The following is a 13,944-nucleotide window of genomic DNA, read 5'->3' as shown; positions in this document are numbered from 1 at the left end:
GTCCATGAAATCCCGATCCCTCTGCACGTCCATGCTTCCTGCTCGTCTGCATCTTTATCTCCCGCACTTTGTCCGTGCTGCTTGACGTCACGACACCGTGCCGATGCTGCATGAAACACTCGGTCGTTTCAGTTGACACGTTGATATCAAAAGGGAAAGTTGGAGCAATCACTGCAAGTCGTGACGACTTTTTGGAGCAAGTCCATTAAATGCATTCGCTTTACGTATTCCACATCAAATATGTGACACTACATATATATATATATATATATATATATATATATATATATATATATATATATATATATATATATATATATATATATATATATATATGTATATACATATGCTGCACTTCATTGCACCTGTCCCCATGCCTCTTGCAGGTGAGTTACGACACGAACGTTTTGGACTGCTCGCCGTGGGCGCGATCACTTTTAAGTGCAAACGGTGCACCACGTTGGAGTTTGGGGATTGTGGGATTGGCATTGTTTTAGCAACAAAACCTACTGAGGGTTTTGGGAAATGCTTTTGGGATCCCTGCAGGTGGTGGCACGGAAAATGCCGGTGAGGGTTCCGAGGGGGGGGGGAGTGGTGGAGGTTTTATGCATTTGTGCAGTGAAGGAGGGGGATGGAGGTCTGTTGCAGGTCGTTAGGAATGCTCAGAGATGCAAAATTGCAACATCGTGCCGCGTGGCGGAAAGTTAACCGTCACGCACTCGTTTTCTTTTCTTTTCTTATTTATACACCGTCTTGTGCACGAGTTTCGTTTGGAAGCCTTTTCCGTTTGACTTGAGTGTTGCAACTCGTAATTGGAGCAATGCTTGCTTGCTTCCTGCATCGGCGGGAGCTCAGCTTGCCTCATCACCGCGTAGGAGGTTCTGCTTTCCGGCCGAACCAAGCATGACGTAAGTCCATTGTTTCGTTTCGTGCACTCCGTCCACGGTGGCTGTGTTCAGCACCTCGGACAGCTCTTACAGACTACCAAGATCTGGAGAGCCGCGCAGGCGGAGCGGAGTCGAGTCGTCGTGATCGTGGAGTGGCGGAATTCTTCCATCCTGGTACAAAAGTGACTCTAGTTGTAAAACGGGTCGTTCAAGTGCAGTGCAAGTCCAGCCAGTTGTTGATGTCCATGTTGGCAATGGTCACGCTTTGAGCCAAGAACCATAACCGATATAATGATGTATAAAATGATCTGATGCACCATAATCTGTCTTTTTGAGCGTTGGTTCGGCCATAGTAGTTTCTTGGCCAAGGGTCTTGCTGGACAGGTTGCCATCCCACTCCCAGCAGTAGTTTCGACAGGAATTTTAGAATTTTTGTTCATGTTACCAGCGATACCTCACCTACGATTCGCGAAGGACACCGTGGGATCTCCAACGTCCACCGATTAATGCCGTCTAATCTGAAGGACGGCACACGCATTGATGAATCACTCTGCCGATGAAACACCAGGATGACAGTTTGTAACTCGGTCGGGATTCGAACCCAGGCTCGATGGCTTGGAGGAAAACGTGCGTCCCTCCAGACCATAAAATGAAGAATATTAAACTACATTGAATCCACCACTACGACAACTTCATAACGATCCAAATTATTCCCAGCTGGTGGTCGGGTAGACCAGACAACGTTTTTGGGCCAAGTCTTTCACAAATCGGTGGTGCAGGCAGCAGAAATTTGTGGTTTCTTCAGATTGCCAGCGATAACTCTCCCAACTCTTCACAAAAATCACTGTGAAATCTTTAACTCCTCCCCAAATCACAACTCGTGCTAACAGACAGAACAGACAGCTTAACGTCCATCTTAAGGAACATCACAATTTGTGACGCAACGCACTGCCTGCAAAGCACCGATGGTTTGAAGTCGGAGTTGGGAATCGAACCCCAACTACACGGCTCAATAGATCAAATGTAAGTGCGCTACCTCTGCACCATCCTGTCGGACAAAAATACATCAAATGCGGGGTAAATGTGATGTGAGTGCAACATGGCTGTGATGGAGGAACGACCTAATGTATCTGAGTTAATACCCTCCACCATGATCGTCATCTTCACGATTCCATTTGCTTTTAATCCATTTAACATGCTTCAAAGGCTCGCTGCCAAATAGGCCTTCACTTTGATCTTACCTTGTCTGATGGCGTTTGAAATCTTGTGGCCTGGTCTCTTCATCCTCAGCTTGCTGGGATGGAAGAATGGAAGATGGAAAACGAGTGCTGTGGTGACAAAGTTTCGCTCATTGTTTGAACTGATTACCCCATTTTCCATGATGGAAATGGTATATTTTGTTCTGCACTCTGTGGCTCTGATAGTTTCCTGATCGGTCTATGCCACCCGATGGTACACCCAGTGCTCTGAGTTTATGTCGATTGTCAAAGCCACACATTGCTGCGCTCTCTTCCCCGTGAGGTCCTGTCGTGGACACTCGACCACTTGAATGGTGAATCGGAGCTGGTGATGAATGAACCGCACTCCCCAGTGCCAATCCCACATCTGATGAATGAACAACTCGAGCTTCTCGTTGGTTGCTTGTTGCCATCTGGAAAGCTGCCTCAAAAGCAATCGATAACGCAGATTATTGTACCACCTTGAGAATATGGAAAGAACCATGGGACAAGCTTAGACTGGGAATGTGGAGTTCGTATTTTGCTCCATAGTTTGTGACACTGCTTTATTCAGCATTGGGTGTTATTGTTTTTTATTGTCATTTGCATATTTAATGCTTCCTATACACAACTTGATTTTTTTATTGAATTCCTTTAACAAACATATATATATATATATATATAACCATATATGGATATATATGTGGATTTATATCATTTATATATTCATGGCATTTGTCATTTGCACATGGTACATGCTTGGGAGCCTCATTGGGTATGCATTGCTGTCTGCGCTGTTTTTGCTGATGATTCGCCAAAAAGCGATGAAACCGGTCCGGCAGCTGAGGGTGTGTGCAGCATTGGGATTATCATGTGTGTACCATTTGTGAATGTCTTTATAGCTGTGAAGGAACCCTGGGAAGAGTTTGAAACAGCAAAGTGCTTACCTTGCGTAGGCTTTCTTGGGTGCTTTATCCAGTTTATTCGACAAGAAGAGCATGGGAGGCGTCATTTTATTTGTATAATCCCAGCTACCTGGGTTTTGTTGACAAGGTGAGAACTGATTGGCTATTACCTCCATTTACAGGTGAGAAATGTGTGTGTGTCTTTCTTTATTTCATGTACAAATATATATATATATATATATATATATATATATATATATATATATATATATATATATATATATATATGTATTCCTTCCGGTTCCGGGTTTGGAGCATCGAGAGGTCTCCTTTGGGGCTCTCTGCTGACGATCTCAAAGTTAAGTTTCCGGTCGTTATTTGTCGCGTTTTAACTGTTTGTTTTTCTTACCTACATGTTACTGTGTGTTCCTAGTTCAGTTTTGTTTCAAAAATCATCCTGTTTTGTGAGTTTTTGTCGATGTTGTCTTACCGGGTGATTGAGGCTTGTGGCCTAGGCTTGAGGCCTACCAGTTCCTCTCGGTGTACGATCGTTTTATTTGTTTTTTCTCCCCATTAGCTTCAATTTCTATCTTCCCCACTTTCCTACCGTCCCCCATTTTTCCCAACTAATCTCTCTTTCTTATCTTAAATCAAAAAAAAAAAATAACCGCCACCTTTCTCCTCATTCTGCTGCTTCTTCTTCTTCTTATTCTTCTTCTTCTTCATCGTCTCTTCTTCTTCCTCTTATTCTCCTCCTCTTCGTCTTCCTCGATTTTTTTTTTTTTTTCCTACAACACTTCCATGACCAAATCTGTTGAAAACTCTCTCAAACATTAATATTAATAAAAACAAAAACGATCTCTTATAATGCTTCATCTTCCTCTCTCACACATGTGGTACTCTTTACTGTTTCATAATGCACTACTCTTCTGCTATTTTAACAGACTGCTCTCATTTCGACCTCTCCTTCATTTCTTGCCTAAAAAAATCCAACTGTTACAGCGTTTCTTCTCTCCATTCTCTGAATTCACCTTTATTGCATCCAACAAGAATGGTGTTAAATCACATCTCTGACCAAAAACTTTTAAAAACCCCAATTTGCTATGAATGATCGCTTTCCATCAACCATTCTTTTTTTCCAACTTCAGTGCCAAATCACCCCTCTCACCCCTCACTCTCACTCTCAAAGCAACCATCCCACACTTCTTCCTCCAAGCCTCTCTCTCACCTCTCTCAAAAATTCCCTCCTCACCTTTGTCTCACCTTTCATCCCCCTCACTCATCCTTCTCAAAGTTGCCCCCCTTCTCATCCACTAAGCTGCCTCCTTCCACTACCCTCTCACCTCCATCTCTTCACTCCACCTCCTTAAATCCTCTACTGCCTTCTTCCCCCTCTCTTGTCCCCCCTCTCCCCCAGCACCACAGAGCCTTTTCTCCTCCTCATTCGGCTCCCTCCCCTAGCTATTCTGCAATCCCCCACACTCTTTCAACAACCCTCGTTACCTCACCCCCTCATCCCTTGTCCTACTCTCCCCCCCCCCCACCCGCTGCACCCAAAGCCTCCTCCCCTACCTCTTCATTAAAAGTGTGGACCTTAAATATCCGGGGCCTTCGCTCAAACCTTTCAGATCTTTCCATACAGGTTGCCACTGACAAACCAGACATAATCTGCCGAACAGAAACTTTCCTCCCCCAATACGTGTCTGACTCCCAAGTATCTCTCCCTGGTAACTCCCTCCTCCGGTATGACAAACCTGAGCCTCGTCCTGGTGGAGGAGTTGCTCTCTTCATCAAAGACTCTATTCCTCACTCTCCATGCACTGCCCTCACTCCCCCACACCCCCAGGAATAACTCTGGCTACGGCGTCCCCTCCACTCTCACCTCATGTTTATATGTGTACTGTACTGTCTACCTAACAGTGATGACTCCATCTACACCTCACTATCCGAAAACATGGACCAACTTCTATCTTCTCATCCAAACTCTCTCTTCTTCTTATGTGGCGACTTCATTTGTCATCATGCCAGTTGGCGAGGTGTGGGTACCTCTCTCACCTGTCATGGCACCTCAGCACAAGCTTTCTGCGACTCTTTGGGACTGACTCAATCGGTCAACTTCCCGACCCCGATCTCAACCAATGGTACTCCATCTCTTCTGGATCTGATTTTGACAAATTTCCCTGACAATATCTGCTGCTCTTTCTCCGCTCCAATCGGTTCTTCTGACCACGTCCTTGTCAAAGTGGACATGTCTCTGGCTATTATCATAGAACCACCTCACCGCCGTCGAGTCTGGCATTTCACTCAAGCTGACTGGCAGGGTCTCCAAGCAGCCATCAAACTTATTGACTGGTCTCCTATCGCTACTTTCTCCAACATCAACTCATCCTGGGAATTCTTTCAAAGAAACTTGCTCTCCCTCATGCACAGATTTATCCCCTCTCGTCTTCAGTTGTCCTTCCCTTCCTCCCACCCTTGGTATACTGAAGCTTGTGGCGAGGCAGTTGTCCTGAAATAACTTGCCTTTGCCTCATGGAAAGAAAACTCAACTGAGGTCAATCTCAGTTCCTTCCATAAAGCTCGGAACAAGTGTGTATCTACCCTCAGGAGAGCGAGAAAACAATATCTTTCTAATCTCAAGTCTGAACTCTCAAACCTCTCTCCCTCCTCAAAATCCTGGTGGCGTCTAATCAAATCTGTTTCTAGTGAATGTTCCCCCTCTATCCCCTCCCTTACCTAAAATGGCTGCACTGCTGAGACCACACGTGAAAAAGCTGAATGCCTAAACTCAGTGTTTGCAGCGAAATCTTGTCTCCTAAACCCATCACTTTGTCTACCCACCTTACCCAGTCACACCCAACTGTCCCTGGACTCTGCATCCTTTTCTCCTGACAAAGTGGAGAGCTTGCTGTCACACCTCAACTCAGATTCTGCAACCGGTCCAGACGGCATCAGCCCACGTGTCCTCAAAGCCTGCTCTTCTGCTCTTGCTCACCCTCTCTCTGTTCTATTCACCCTCTCATTTGCTCAAGGTCATCTGCCATCTGCTTGGAAATCTGCAAACCTCACTGCCCTGCATAAAAAAGGTGCAAAACAGATTCATGCAAATATAGACAAATCAGCCTTCTCCAAATCATCAGCAAGGTTATGGAATCCATCATCGCTTCAGACCTGAAATCCTTCCTCTTCTCCAATGGCTTGATTTCCGATCATCAATTTGGTTTCAGACCAGGTCACTCTACCCCGGATATGCTGCTTCTGCTCTCCCAACAATGGATGGAGGTCTTCAATGCCAGACAGGAAATCCGAGCCGTATCCCACGACATATCACGTGCTTTTGACACAGTCTGGCACCCTGCCATACTCACCAAACTCTCTTCCCATGGTATCCAAGGCCATCTCCATTCATGGCTCGCAGACTTCTTCTCCTGTCACAGTCAACGTGTGGCCCTAAATGGAGTTCTTTCATCCCCTCTTCCTGTCCAGGCTGGAGTTCCTCAAGGTAGCGTTCTGGGCCCTGTTCGTTTTCTCGTTTGCATAAATGATCTCTCCTACTCTCTGGAAAATCCTCTATATCTCTTTGCTGATGACTCCACCCTCTGCCGTACCATCGGTCATCCCTCAGACCGGCAAGCAGCAGCTTCTTCGCTCACTGCAGATCTGGATAAAATCACAAACTGGTCCAACACGTGGAACATGTCTTTCAATCCGGACAAATCTCACACTCTCACTATGTCTCTTCGAAAGGACCGTTTACAAAACCCCCCCATCCACTTTCTCAACAATCCTCTGGAAGAAGTCCTTTCTTTCAAACTTCTGGGTCTCACTATCTGCCATGACCTTTCCTGGGAAAGCCACATTTCAAACCTCGCCTCCAAAGCCAGTCACCGACTGGGAATCCTCCTTCGTGCAAAGTCCTTCCTCGGACCTCCTGAGCTCATGACCACTTACAAAGCTTTTGTCCATTGCCTGATGGAGTACTGCTCTCCCCTCTGGGCTGGTGCTCCTGCCTCCCACCTTTCTCGGCTTCACGCTGTAGAAACCAGGGCATTTCGGATCATTGGCATCTCCCGCAATGAAGCTGAGTCTTTGGGTCTCTCACTCAATCACCGCAGGTTGGTCGGTGGTCTTTCTGTCTTCTACTGTCTCCTCTCCACCCTTGCCCCCCCCCCCTGCTCTATCTCTCTGCGATTTGTCCCCACCACATTTCCACAGGGCGCTCAAGGTCAGCCAACAACCCCCTTCTGGTAAAACTACCAAAATCACGAATCACTGCTCACCTTCACTCTTTCATTCCTCTTTTTTCCTGCCTTTGGAATAAACTCCTTCACTCTATTCTTTCCCATTCTTCCCTCCAGGCTTTCAAAACAGCTGTTCACCACCACCTCTTATCATCCCCCATCCAAATCATCGATCTTTTCTACTCCCGATAATCCACCCAAGCCCACTTCCTTCAAATTCCCTGCTTTCCTTCCTGAAAGTCCCTGTAATGTCCATCTTCTATTCCCCATGTTCTCTGTCACATCCCTCTCCCTTCCACAGATCTGGTGTCTCTGTTCCCCACTATTTTGTCTTTCCCACTCCCTTCCCTCTTGTCCTGTGCCCCCCTTGCTGTGCGTTGTATACAAAACAAGGTATAAAAAAGCCTGATTCCATATCAACAATCCTCTGGAAGAAGTCCTTTCTTTCAAGCTTCTGGGTCTCACGATCTGCCATGATCTTTCCTGGGAAAGCCACATTTCAAACCTTGCCTCCAAAGCCAGTCGCTGACTGGGAATCCTCCGTTGTGTCAAGTCCTTCATCGGCCCACCTGAGCTCCTGTCCACATACAAAGCTTTCTTCCACAGCCTGCTGGAGTACTGCTCTCTCCTCTGGGCTGGTGCTCCTGCCTCTCACCTTTCTCGGCTTCACACAGTGGAAACCAAGACATTTCGGATCATTGGTATCTCCCACGATGAGGCTGAGTCTTTAGGCCTCTCACTCTCTCACCGCCGGCAGGTCGGTGTGCTTTCTGTCTTCTACTGTCTCCTCTTTGGTCTCGCCCCCCTGCTCTGTCTGCGATTTGTCCCCACCATATTTCTGCAGAGCACTCAATATCCGCCAACAAGCTCCTTCTGGTAAAACTACCAAAATCACGAATCACTGCTCACCTACACTCTTTCATTCCTCTTTTTCCCCACCTTCAGAATAAAGTCCCTCACTCTGTTCAATCCCATTCTTCCCTCCAGGCCTTCAAAACAGCTGTTCACCACCACCTCTTATCATCCCCCATCCAAATCCTCGATCTTTTCTACTCCCGTTAATCCACCCCAAACCCACCTCGTTCAAATTTCCTGCTTTCCTTCCTGAAAGTCCCTGCAGTGTCCATCTTGTATCCCCTTGTTCCCCACCCCGTCCCTCTGCCTTCCACCGATCTCCTAATGTGTCTGTTCCCCACTGTTTTGTCCCTCCCACTCCCGTCCATCTTGTCTCATGCTCCCTTGTTGTGCGTTGTGTGTTAGCTCTCACACGAGCCTCGACAAGGTATACAAAAACAAACAAACAAAAAAATTAATTATATATATGGTCGTAGTTCATGAACTGGTCACCCTAAAAAGGTGGAGTTGTTACATGTTTTTCAAAACATCCACTTTCCACTTTGATTACAGACCAGAAAAACCACAGATATCTAGATATCTTAGTATGAGAAGAAAGGTAATTTTGTCTCGTTTAATGGGGAAAAAACAAATAAAAAATATGCAATAGTTTTTGTGTAACAGGCAAATAAGTGCTATAAGTCAGGGGTGGAGTAAACAGGCGGAGGCGGCGGATGTGGTGAGTCAAATTTTGGAATAAACTGAATTTATTTCAATCAATAAGCTTTAATCTAATCCATTTTGTTATTTTTAGGTGAGTAACACTTGGGACTTGCTGTTGCATGATGCAAAATTGATTATTCAACTCGTTATTATTCAGCAAACCCTGACAAATGTGTACAAACTCCTAAAAGAGATCTCGTAAATATCTTTGCTTAGTTATAAATCGAGCAGATTCTCAGGATTAATTTGGCACTTGAATTGTCCAAAACGGCCAAAGGATAACTGATCCACATCCAATTTACTCAGAAAGGGTGAATTCGAGATAAACGCGAAAATGTGTTTTCCTTGTAATGCATTATCCATTAAAGTTTATAATTAAAAATACCATATTCGCTGTTAATTAGTGGTTTTTGCAATTTTTTTTTCACACAAGTGCATGTGGCTTGGTGATGTCTATTAACACAGAGAAAACTGAAAAATTGAATATTTTGACCCTGTAACGCACAGTTCATGAACTACGACCATATATATATATATATATATATATATATATATATATATATATATATATATATATATATATATATATATATATATATATACACACCACCAGCTGTGTGTGCTTACACATTGTGTAAGCATACTCACCGTGATTTCCCATTGTCTCGGATCACTCACCTGCATGTGATTTTTCATTTATTTATATTTTCATTCACAGATGTTTTCCGACCGTTGTGATTTTTTTTCCTGGTGTATCGGCTTCGATGTCAGTCGACACACAAAATTACCATACTTCCCCATTGTTTTGGGTTGCTCACCTGCATTTTTACTTCATTAATTTTTTTTCATTTATCGTCCTGTGAACACTTGTCTCGTCCTATGTGACAATCCGCTGGAGGAAGTCATATGGATCGGCACAATAACGGTCCAACAGTTCATGGAGATGTCCAGATGAGCTCTTTTCTGGTCCACTGTCAACATTCAGGGAACCCACCACTCCATGAATTCAGGGAATTTCAATTTTTTCATTTCTTTATTATTATTATTATTATTATTTTCATTGACGGATGCTTTCTGACAGTTCTGTAGTTTTTCCTGGTGCATCGGCTTCAATGGCCTGGTGTGGTTCAGAGCACTGGTATGGTTCTCCAAAGGACCTGGGTTTGATTACTGGTCTGGGCACGCAATTCTGTCTCTCTGTCTCTCTGTCTCTCTGTCTCTCTGTCTCTCTGTCTCTCTGTCTCTCTGTCTCTCTGTCTCTGTCTCTGTCTCTGTCTCTCTGTCTCTGTCTCTCTGTCTCTCTGTCTCTCTGTCTCTCTGTCTCTCTGTCTCTCTGTCTCTCTGTCTCTGTGTCTCTCTGTCTCTCTGTCTCTCTGTCTCTCTGTCTCTGTGTCTCTCTCTCTCAGTGATTTTCCTTTCATACAAGAATATTTGATTTTTGAAATGAAATGCATTTGATGTTAAATCATTTATATTATAAAAAAATTGGATTGCTTGATTTAATCCCTTCTGAATGTAATTAAAAAAATTCTTTCTTTTACTCTCCTTGCATCTCAAACTTGATTTTATTACCTTGACATCAGGAAGCTTAGCCAAAGAAGCATTCACAGACTTGTCGTGAGCACCCTGATGGTCTGTCAAGATTAGGTTGGACTAATGAAGAACTCCTATCTCAAACTGACCACCTTTAAGCTGGATAGAGGTCTTTGCACGTGATCAATTTTTCCACTCACAAGGCTGCAAGCATACAAGTGATGCTTCAAAGTCTCCAAGGAGCACCCAAAGGCTAATTGGCCTGAACTTATGCCTCACCCTAAAGGGAAATATTTGGATTTAGGTCATCAACCACCTTTGAATAATATGTATATCTATATAATCTGTGGCAGTTTTGCTTTCCCATTTAGTATACTTGGGAAGACTCCAAAACTTGGTTTTAGATATTTATAATGGGGTGAGCCTTGTTACGTCATGTGTACATCATGTGCAGAATCTTTATTGAATGGCGAGAGGTGTGACCAGATCTGCAAGTGAAAGGCTTTTGCAAGGTCCATTATAAAAAGCAATGGTGGTGATTTACTGCAGCATCAGGATATGTTCCTCTATCTGGAAATACATCCATTTAATTAAGGTTTGACATTATCATCTGAATATTTGACTCATGATGCTGGGATCTGAGTTTCAAATGCCATATAGTGTTGATTCATCTCTTGACTTTGACAACCTTTTCATTCATGCAGTTATTCTGTTTCATAAATACCCTTGACATTCTTCCCCAAGAGGCTTGGAAACAAAAACTACATAATGTAAAAGGTCCAGTAGCTGAGAGAGTCGAAAGCTTTCGGATTCAAATGCATGTACTGTGTGTGAACATCTTTATAGTTGTTGAGGAACTCTGGGAAAGGTTCGAAACAGCGTAGCGCTTCCCTTGTGTCGGTCTTCTTGGGTTGCTTTACACAGCTTCTTTGGCTATAGGAGTGTGGGAGGGGTCAAATATATATATATATATATATATATATATATATATATATATATATATATATATATATATATGTACAGTCATGTGCCGCTTAACGATGCTCCGGGCAACGACGGATCGCATATACGACGGATCTGCCAGCTCTGGAAAAAAAAAATGTAACTGAAAAATTCCTATCGCCGAGTGATGTAGCCTCGTATAAAAATAGCACATATAATTATGTACACTATACAGTAAATAATACCTCATAATGATAAACGACAGTGTATTTCTGGCAAATTATATATTATATATATATATATATATATATATATATATATATATATATATATATATATATATATATATATATTTCCAGCAATCTGTCCGTGTGTGTGTGTGTGTGTGTGTGTGTCTGTGACCGCTGTTTCTTGACAACCACTGCTCCGATCTAATTGAAACTTGCCAACTACATTGGGGACCTGAGGGTATGCCTTTTCAAGGTTTGATATTAATCGGACAAGTGCTTCCCAAGTTATGGCCATTTATTTACCAACCAATGACAGGACATGTTGCTGCGGCCATTTATTTACCAACCAATGTCAGGACACGTTGCTGCGTAGGCGTGGCTGATGGGGAAGAGAACCTCAGCCGCGTTCGCCATTACGGGTTTTTCTCTTCTCTTCTCTTTGTGTTTTTCCTTGCGAAAAGGCAAAATACGTTGGCGCTCATTGAATAATTCGCCATTAAAACTAATAATTATTTATCAAAACGTTGGCAGATCCAGCAGCCTCCGCATTCTTGCCCTGGACGAGGAAACAAAGAAGAAGCACTGTTTCCTCACCAATGTTGTTTCTGAAGAGGTGCTAACGAGATAAATGTGTGTACATGGAGAAAATTTTTATTATTATTTATTTATTGAAGAAAAGTTGTTCCGAAAATAATTTATCAAAAAAAAGTGCACAACTTTTTTTTGTTTCCAATTGTCAAAACGGTGTGGCCTTTGGAAGTGTTAAGGAATTCACCTCTACTCGACATGCTTGCCAACGAAATGCATCTCAATTTGGTGGTATGCTTTGCCAACTATTTTTTTTTTTAACTATTTTCAAACTAAAACAATTCGAACATGGAATACCTAATGACACTGTACTTTCAGGTCTCCTACAAATCCTACCCTATCGCCTCACCATGGCATCGGAATGGCAATGGTCAATGGCAGCGAATGTCATGGCTAGCAAAGACAGGGAGGTAAACTTGATTTTATTTAACTCTGTGTGTAAGTATCACAGCAGTTGTTACTTCAATGCAAGCGATAATTCGTGGAATTATGTGAACATTCCATACGGGCACACACTACTTCTGGATAGTGATGACTTACTGTATTCTAATAATTTCTTGATTTCTTATGCGCATTTAAAGATAAACACAATGCCCCAATCCAGTCGTCGTTTACGAGAGCGAAGGAACGGCCTGTGTATTTGTTTGAAAGTTTTTTTTGTTTTTTTTTTTTGCACGTACGGGCATGCGAGAGCGAATTGGAGAGATTCACTTACCTTGGCAGTGATATTCATGTCTCTGCTGGCTGTGAGTCAGAAGTCAATAGACGTCTGGGTCGGGCCTGGGGAGTCATGGATTCACTGGATCATGGGGTGTGGCGCTGCCGGTACCTGTGCGGGAAGACAAAAGTCTGAGTCTTCAGGTCCTTGGTGCTTCCAGTCTTGCTCTATCGATGCGAGACTTGGACTCTGACAAAGGATCTGAGATGGAGACTTCATTCCTTTGGTACCAGGTCTCTTCGGAGAATCCTTGGCTATCGCTCATCAGATTTTGTGTCCAACGGGCGGTTGCTGAGAGAGAATCGGATGAGATTTGTTACCTGTATGATCTGTGAGCGTCAGTTACAGCTATATGGACATGTGGCTCGTTTTCCTGACGCTGATCCTGCTCACCAGATTCTCTCAGCGAGGAAGTCTCGTGAGTGTAGGAGGCCAATGGGCCGACCACGTGCTTCGTGGTTGCAGCAGGTTGACCAGCATCTCAAGGAGATGGGGATGGGCCTGGCATCTGCCTGGGGGAAGGCCAGACGGAGGCCCCTGGAGTACTGGCGGAAAGTGGATGCAGCGACACGCTGTTCTGGCATATGCTCCCATACCTGACCTGACCTGAGAGCGAAGGAACGGCCTGTGTGGATGTTGTTTCTGGCACGCGTTTTGAAATATATATATATATATATATATATATATATATATATATATATATATATATATATATATATATATATATATATATATATATATATATACACACAAGCCTGGTGTTGGCTTAGTGGTTAGGGTGGCGGCTTGGGATCCAAGGGTCCTGAGTTCAAGCCCTGTTGGCTGCTGAATTAATACCAGGGGGTTGACTCAGCCTGTCATCCTTCCGAGGTCGGCGAAATGAGTGCCATTGTACTGGTCCCGGTGTATGCCCCGATTAGAATAGGTGTACCATATCCCTGTGTGTCGTAAGAGGCGACCAGGGTTGGCGTCAGGAAGGGCATCCGGCGTAAAACATGTGCCAAATCACTATGCGGATCATACGGATGATCCGCTGTGGCGACCCCTAACGGGAGCAGCCGAAAGAAGAAGAAGAAGAAGATATATATATATATATATATATATATATATATATATATATATATAT

General features: G+C 43.7%; 1 protein-coding gene across 4 annotated transcripts in view; it reads left to right on the top strand.

Moving 5' to 3' along the window:
- LOC147032855 (uncharacterized) overlaps positions 1 to 13,944 on the top strand; it is a 322,720-nt gene that overhangs the window by 9,328 nt on the left and 299,448 nt on the right. The gene's annotated exons all lie outside the window — the stretch shown is intronic.

This window comes from Eptatretus burgeri, chromosome 2 (genome assembly GCF_056783735.1).
Source record: "Eptatretus burgeri isolate ZD-2024b chromosome 2, Ebu_testis_v1, whole genome shotgun sequence".
In the NCBI taxonomy this organism is placed as follows: Eukaryota; Metazoa; Chordata; class Myxini; order Myxiniformes; family Myxinidae; genus Eptatretus; species Eptatretus burgeri.
Note: the sequence above shows the minus strand (reverse complement) of the source record. Positions and strands in the feature narration are given on the sequence as shown.